The sequence below is a fragment of the Piliocolobus tephrosceles genome, chromosome 10 (assembly GCF_002776525.5).
Source record: "Piliocolobus tephrosceles isolate RC106 chromosome 10, ASM277652v3, whole genome shotgun sequence".
NCBI lineage: Eukaryota > Metazoa > Chordata > Mammalia > Primates > Cercopithecidae > Piliocolobus > Piliocolobus tephrosceles.
This window is the reverse complement of record NC_045443.1, coordinates 12,895,458-12,903,566: the sequence shown is the minus strand read 5'-3', so window position 1 is coordinate 12,903,566 and position 8,109 is coordinate 12,895,458. Positions and strand designations below refer to the sequence as shown.

The following is an 8,109-nucleotide window of genomic DNA, read 5'->3' as shown; positions in this document are numbered from 1 at the left end:
ATACAGTTAATAAGACAGCTTTAAAATATGTAAAGCAAAAATTAACAGACTAAAAAGAAATAAATGAATCCATAAACATATGGAGATTTTAATAGCCGCTCTTAGTAATTGTTAGAATAAGTTGGGGAAGAAAGTGAGGTCATAGAAAATTTGATAGCATTACCAATTAGTTTGACTTAATTGACTACAGAATATCATACTCAAAAATCGCAGAGTATACATTCTTTTGACAGCTCATGGAATATACAAGGAGATGGGCTATATGCTAGTCCATAAAACAAGCCTCAAAAAATGGCAAAGGATCAAATTCGTTCAGGTTATGGTTTTTCTTTTTTTTTGAGACAGAGCCTTGCTTTGTCACCCAGGCTGGAGTGCAGTGGCGCTATCTCAGCTCACTGCAACCTCCACCTCCTGGGTTCAAAAGATTCTCATGCCTCAGCCTTCTGAGTACCTGGGATTATAGGTGTGTGCCACCATGCCCTGCTAATTTTTGTATTTCTAGTAGAGACAGGGTTTCATCATGTTGGCCAGGCTGGTCTCGAACTCCTGGCCTCAAGTGATCTGCCCAACTCCACCTCCCAACATGCTGGGATTACAGGTGTGAGCCACCATGCCCAGCCCAGGTTATATAATTAAGTAAAATGTTTTTAAGATCTTCAAATATTCTGAAATTAAACAATACTCTTCAAAATAACCTTGAATCGAAAAAGAAATCACAAAAGATATTAGAAAACATTTCAATCTAAATGATAATGAAAACACAGTGTATCAGGATGTGCAGGATGCAGGCCAGGTATGCTGGCTCATACCTGTAATCTTGGCACTTTAGGAGGCCAAGGCAGGAGAATCACTTGAAGCCAGGAGTTTGAGACCAGCCTAAGCAACCTAGCAAGACCCTGACTCTACAAAAAAATTCAAAAAGTATCCAGGTGTGGTGGGACGTACCTGTAGTCCCAGCTACTCTGGAGATTGAGATGGGAGGATCGGTCCTAGGAGGGAACTCAGGAGGTTGAAGCTACAGTGAGCTGTGACTGTGCCACAGCACTCCAGCCTGGGTGATGACGCAAGATCCTGTCCGGGGAAAAAAAAATAAAGAACAAAAATGATTTAACAATTAAAATCCCAAATCCAAATGCCTTCACTGTTCAATTCTATCTAACACTTGAGGAAGAAATAACAGCAATTTTACACAAACCAAACTCTGGTCAGCATGATCATGTGGTGTGTCAGAGGGGGTGGAAAAGAAAGGTACCTGTTCAAAAAAGAAAAAAGAATGCCCCAAAGGTGCCCAGCTGACTTGAAAGTATTCTCAAAGTAGACAGCGATGTTTTAAGGAAAGACGTTCAAGAGACAGCACCTGTGGTGATGCCAGACACTGCCAAGAGGAAATGCATGTGTGGTGAAAGATGAAAAAGATGACACAAAAATGGAGGCTGATATTAAGAGGAAAAAAGGGTTTTCTAGACCAGTATGGACAGTACCCAGTATGGAAGAAGTAGAGGTAAAGAAAAAGGCTGAGGCCAGGGGCGGTGGCTCATGTCTGGAATCTCAGCACTTTAGGAGGCCAAAGGCAGGCAGATCACTTGAGGCCGGGAATTTGAGACCAGCCTGGCCAACGTGGTGAAACCCTGTCTTTACTAAAAACACAAAAATTAGCTGGGTGTGGAGGTGTGCACCACCAGACCCAGCTACTCGAGTGGCTGAGATATGAGACTCACTTGAACCCCAAGAGGTGGAGGTTGCAGTGAGCCAAGATAGTGCCACTGCACTCCAGCCCAGGTGACACAGCGAGACTCTGTCTCAAAAAAAAAAAAGAAGAAAAGAAAAAGTCTGAAGGCAAAATGAAAGGAAAGAAAAGAGAAGAGCAAAGCAAAGGTAGAAAGCTGTGAAGTGTTCAGATTAGTAGACTCTTAAAAAGTTGGAAAATGCCACATGGCACAGGTGTCTGATTAGAATGCAAATATTCATTTCAGCTCCCACCAAATAAAAATGATCTGCTTTCATATTTTAACTTGGCCTTTTGCTTCCATTAAAACCAACATACTCAAGTTTGTTTTGGGAACTTGAGTAAAATACTTTATTTAATGCATGAAAGCTACACTGATGTTTTAATTGGATGCTGTCCAATATCCAGGTATTATCAGACATCAAAATTCTGCCAAGAATGTGGTTGTAATTGTTCGTTTTTACAACTTGGTAATTACAGTTAGTAAAGATAAAACAAAGCTGGGCGTGGTGGCACATGCCTGTTATCCCAGCACTTTGGGAGGCTGAGGCAGGTGGATCACCTGAGGTCAGGAGTTCGCGACCACCCTGACTAACATGATGAAACCCCGTCTCTACTAAATACAAAAAAATTAGCCGGGCATGGTGGTGCATGCCTGTAATCCAAGCTACTTAGAAGGCTGAGACAGGATAATCACTTGTACCTGGAAGGCAGAGGTTGCAGTAAGCCGAGAATACACCATTGCACTCCAGCCTGGGCAACAAAAGTGAAACTCCATCTCAAAAAAAAAAAAAAAAAAAAAAAATCAAATGTGAGTGAACTCAGATTTAAAGAAAGCTATTATATAATCATATTATTTAAAAATATAACATTAGTGGATCTTATAAACAGTACTTGTTTGTTTGCAGTTTTGATTTTGCGTAATTCAGAATGAAAGAAATTTTTTTATAAAAAAATTTTTACACAAACCTTCCAGAAAATAGAGAATGGGCTGGGTGTGGTGGCTCATGCCTGTAATCCCCACACTTTGGGAAGCCAAGGCAGGAGGATCACTGGAGCCCAGGAGCTCAAGACCAGCCTGGACAACATGGTGAAACCCCATCTCCTTAAAAAATGCAAAAATTAGCCGAATATGGTGGCGCACACCTGTGGTCCCAGCAACTTAGGAGTCTGAGGTGGAAGGATAACTTCAGCCTAGGGAAGTGGAAGCTGCAGTGAACTATGATCTTGCCACTGCACTCCAGCCTGGGCAACAGAGCAAGACTCTGTCTCAAAAAATGGAAAGGCCGGGCGCATTGGCTCATGTCTTTAATCTTAGCACTTTGGGAGGCTGAGGCGGGTGGATCACCTGAGGTCAGGAGCGCGACACTAGCTTGGCCAAAATGGCAAAACCCTGTCTCTACTAAAAATATAAAAATTAGCCGGGCATGGTGGTGAGCGCCTGTAATCCCAGCTACTCAGGAGGCTGAGGCAGGAGAATCACTTGAACCTGAGGGGCGGAAGTTGCAGTAAGCCAAGATCACGTCACTTTACTCCAGCCTGGGCAAAAGAGTGAAACTCTGTCTAAAAAAAAAAAAAAAGTAGAGAATGAAGAAACATTTCTTTTTTTCTTTTTTTTTTTTTTTTGAGACGCAGTTTCACTCTTGTTGCCCAGGCTGGAGTGCAATGGCGCAATCCTGACTCACCACAACCTCCGCCTCCCGGGTTCAAGCAGATTCTCCTGCGTCAGCCTCCTGAGTAGCTGGGATTACAGGCATCAGTCACCGTCCCTGGCTAATTTTGTATTTTTAGTAGAGACAGGGTTTCTTCATGTTGGTCAGGCTGGTCTCAAACTCCTGACCTCAGGTGATCCAGCCGCCTCAGCCTCCCCAAGTGCTGGGATTACAGGCATAAGCCACTGTGCCCGGCCAAGGAAATGCTTCTTAATTGATTTTATGAGGCCAGCATAACCCTGATACCAAATCTTGCCAAAGACATTACCAAAAAAGAAAAGTATAGACAAATTATGATAAATGCATATAATGGAATACTACTGAGCAATAAAAACGAATGAACTATTGAAACACACAACATGGATGAAACTCAAAATAATTATCCCAAGTGAAAGAGGTCAGATTTTAAACAGAATACACTGTATTTAGCCAGGCGCTGTGGCATGTATCTGTAGTCCCAGCTGCTTCGGAGGCTGAGGCAGGAAAATCTGCTTAAGCCTGGGAGGCAGAGGTTGCAGTGAGCCGAGATCACGCCATTGCACCTCAGCCTGGGTGTCAGGAGTAAAATCCTGTCTTAAAAAGCAAAAAAGAAAAGAAAACACTATATGATTCCATTTATACAGAACTCTAAAAATGCAAACTACTTTGTATATTGACAGCAAGCATATCAGTTGTTTCCTGGTGTAGGGCAGGGAGGAGGCAGGAAAGGCAGGAGGGTGGGATGACGAGGAGCACGAGGAAACTTTGGGGATGATGGATGTGTTCATTATCTTCATCGCGGTCACAGCTTCATGGATGTATATGTATGTCAAAAGCTATCAAATCAAAACCTATCAAATCAAATATGTATATGGGTTTTTTTTGAGACAGGGTCTTGCTATGTTGGCCAGGTTAGTCTCGAACTCCTGGCCTCAAATGATCCGCCTGCCTCAGCTTCCCAAAGTGCTGGGATTACAGGTATGAGCCACCACACCCGGCCATGTTTTTGATACCTCAGTAAATGTGTTGTGGAGAGGAGACAGGGAGACAGAGAGAGAGAGAGAGAGAAAGAAAGAGAGAGAAGGTAAGCAAGAGAGAAGGAAAGAGAGACAGAGAAGGGTAAGAGAGAGACATACACAGAGAGAGAGAGATTTCCCATGGGAAAAAATATCCACAGTGAAGAATAGCTAAAATCAAAAAGCCTGACAATACCAAACGTTGGAAAGGCTGGGAGCAACTGGAACTCTCTTGCCTGCTGGCCCTGGCATGTCCCAAGCACACAAGGGAAAGCTGGAACATTTTGAGAAACACACTCCAAAGTGTGGAGACTCCTGAGGAACAGGCCTGGGGAAGGGTCTCACTTGCCCAGGTCTAAAGTCAGTGCTGTCCAGGGGCTATGGGAGGTGGTGTTCCCCACGTTTCCTCCCGCAGAACTCCCTCACAATAGAAGGGGGTTGGGATGCATGTCAGGCCCCAAAGCAGCACGTGCCCACTCCACACTCAGGCCATAACCACACATTCTGAACAGCATGAGAGGACCACTCCAAGTTCCTAACATTTCTAATGAATGCAAAACACCTGACCTTAAAGTTGGCCTGTGCAGGCTTATTTGGGGTACACAGAAGGTTTCTATTAGGCTCTGGGAACAGTGAAAATAGCTCACACAGCTATAAACTCTCAAGGAACTGGAGAATCATCCTGGTTTGAAACCAGAATTTGAAGCCCCCACTCAGTTCGAACGTGGGAGACGGAGGTTGCAGTGAGCCAAGACTGAATCACTGCACTCCAGCCTGGCCAACACAGTGAGACTTCATCTCAAAAAAAAAAAAAAAAAAAAAAGGCCGGGCACGGTGGTTCACGCCTGTAATCCCAGCGCTTTGGGAGTCTGTGGTGGATGGATCATGAGGTCAAGAGATCAAGACCATCCTGGCCAACATGGTAAAACCCCGTCTCGACTAAAATACAAAAATTAGCTGGGCATGGTGGCGCATGCCTGTAATCCCAGCCACTCAGGAGGCTGAGGGAGGAGAATCGCTTGAACCCAGGAGGTAGAGTTTGCAGTGAGCCGAGATCACGCTATTGCACTCCAACCTGGCGACAGAGTGAGACTCTGTCTCAAAAAAAATAAAATTGGGCCAGGCACGGTCACGGTCGCTCATGCCTGTAATCCCAGCACTTTGGGAGGCCAAGGCGGGTGGTTCACGAGGTCAGGAGATCGAGACCATCCTGGCCAACATGATAAAATCCCGTCTCTACTAAAATACAAAAAATTAGCCGGGCATGGTGGTGCACTCCTGTATGTAATTCCAGCTACTCAGGAGGCTGAGGCAGGGGAATCGCTTGAACCCGGGAGGTGGAGATTGCAGTGAGCTAAGATTGCGCCACTGCACTCCAGCCTAGGGACAGAGCAAGACTACATCTCCAAAAAAAAAAAAAAAAGTTAATTTCATAACGAAACATAAAATAATGCTTTTAAAGACTATTGCAGGCTCGAACCTACTTAGGGCTTTGGGCTGACATGGCTAAATGCACCAATAAAGTTGGAATTGTCGGTAAATACAGGATCCGCTATGGTGCCTCCCTCCGGAAAATGGTGAAGAAAATTGAAACCAGCTAGCATGTCAGGTACACTTGCTCTTTCTGTGGCAAAACCAAGACGAAAAGACGAGACACAGGGATCTGGCACTATGGTTCCTACATGAAGACAGTAGCTGGTGGAGGCTGAATCTACAATACCGCTTCTGCTGCCACAGCAAAGTCTACCATCAGAAGACTGAAGGAACTGAAAGACCAGTAGATGTTCCTCTACCACTGGAAACATCACTAGCCTTTAATAAATGGGTTAACTTATGTAATAATAAAAAAGGACTATTGTCAGCATAATTCCCTAGGGCTATAGTCCTAAACTTTCTTTCTTTTTTTTCTTTGAGACTGAGTCTCGCTCTACTGCCCAGCCTGGAATCCAGTGGCACCATCTCAGCTCACTGCAACCTCCACCTCCTGGGGTTAAAGCGATTCTCGCACCTCAGCCTCCTGAGTAGCTGGGATTACAGGTGTCCACCACCATGCCCGGCTAATTTTTGTATTTTTAGTAGAGATGAGGTTTCACCGTGTTGGCCAGGCTGGTCAAACCTTCTCTATGGGCATCCCTATTCAACATAATATCTTTAACATACTTGCACGTATGTTAAACAATTTACATACATTATATATATATATAAAAATATGCCCTATCCATATGTATTTATTATGAATTGTTTACAGCAAAACTTTACACTATAAAACATAAAAAATAGACATTAGAAATGGATGGGTTAAATACAGATGCATGTTCTAGTGTCTTCCACACCCCAACAGACCGCCTTGCAATATGTTGTCCCTGGATGCCCGTACCCCGCTTTGGAAACAACTTCTCTAGGCCATAGGGAAGAGAAATGAGCCCTGGCTGCAGGCTACTGGCCAAAGAGTGACTCAGGGACTCTGGAGAACACAGTAGGAGAAAGGGCAGGAAATGACTACCCAGCTGAGTACCATAAAACCACGAAGTTTGCAGACAGGCTGTAAAATTGAACATGACACCCTTCTTCCCTTTACCCTCGCTCCCAGCACCCCGCCCAGGTGGGCTGCCCTTCTGTCATTCCCACAAAACCCTGTCAGTCAGAGGCTTGTCCTTGTAAGGCCCTTTCGTCCCCTTCAAGGCTGCCCTTGGTGATCACGCATAATTCTGAGTTCACCCAGACAAAGATGCTGAAGAGGTGAGGTACAGAGTGTGACTTACCCACAGGCCACACTGGCAATAGACCCTAGTGCCTGGTTAGGGGCATCACTGGCATTTACTAGGAAAATGAGTTAGACTAGCCAGCCTTCTCTACAGCATACTTCTGTCACCCAACTACTCCCACTACTCTTCTCTTTTTTTGAGATGGAGTCTCACTCTGTTGTCCAGCCTGGACTGCAGCAGCGTGATCTTGCCTCACTGCAACCTCCACCTCCTGGGTTCAAGTGATTCTTATGCCTCAGCCTCCCGAGTAGTGGGATTAGCAGGCACAAGCCACCACACCCGGCTAATTTTTGTATTTTTAGTAGAGACGGGATTTCACCATGTTGGCCATGCAGGTCTCGAACTCCTGACCTCAAAAGATCTGCCCACCTTGGCCTCCCAAAGTGCTGGGATTATAGGCATGAGCCACTGCACCCAGCCCCCACTACTCTATTCAAAAAGGAGGCTTAGGTATTCAAGATTGAAAAGCAGGGCCTGTTTTTTCTCAGGCAGATATTATGAACAAAATTCCACTAGAACTTTTTTTGAATAGAGGGAGTCTTTAGTGTCTGTCTTTAAGTGGCTAAAGCTTGTTGGCACACTCTAAAACATATACAAACCTATAAACATACACATACTTCCCTTAAGTATCTTCAAAGGAAAAATGAACAGATTCTGGTGATCACCAACATCCTGTCTTCACATGCTGATTTTGTGTGAGGTTTCAATGCGAATCTTCTGGCAGTCCAAAGGTCACATTTATTTTCTGGAGATTTAGTAAAAATACAAAACTATGGTGCTCAACCTCATTTTGTCAACATAGGCTCACCCTACAAAATTCCTGAACACCCTTGGATGAATTTAAGAAATCACAGAAGAAAGAATAAGGAATAACTAGGCTGTGCCCGGCGCGGTGGCTCACGCCTGTAATC

General features: G+C 44.5%; 1 pseudogene; it reads left to right on the top strand.

Annotated features, from left to right (window-relative positions):
* Positions 1-5,935: 5,935 nt before the first annotated feature.
* LOC111552043 lies at positions 5,936-6,214 on the top strand (annotated as a pseudogene).
* Positions 6,215-8,109: the final 1,895 nt, after the last annotated feature.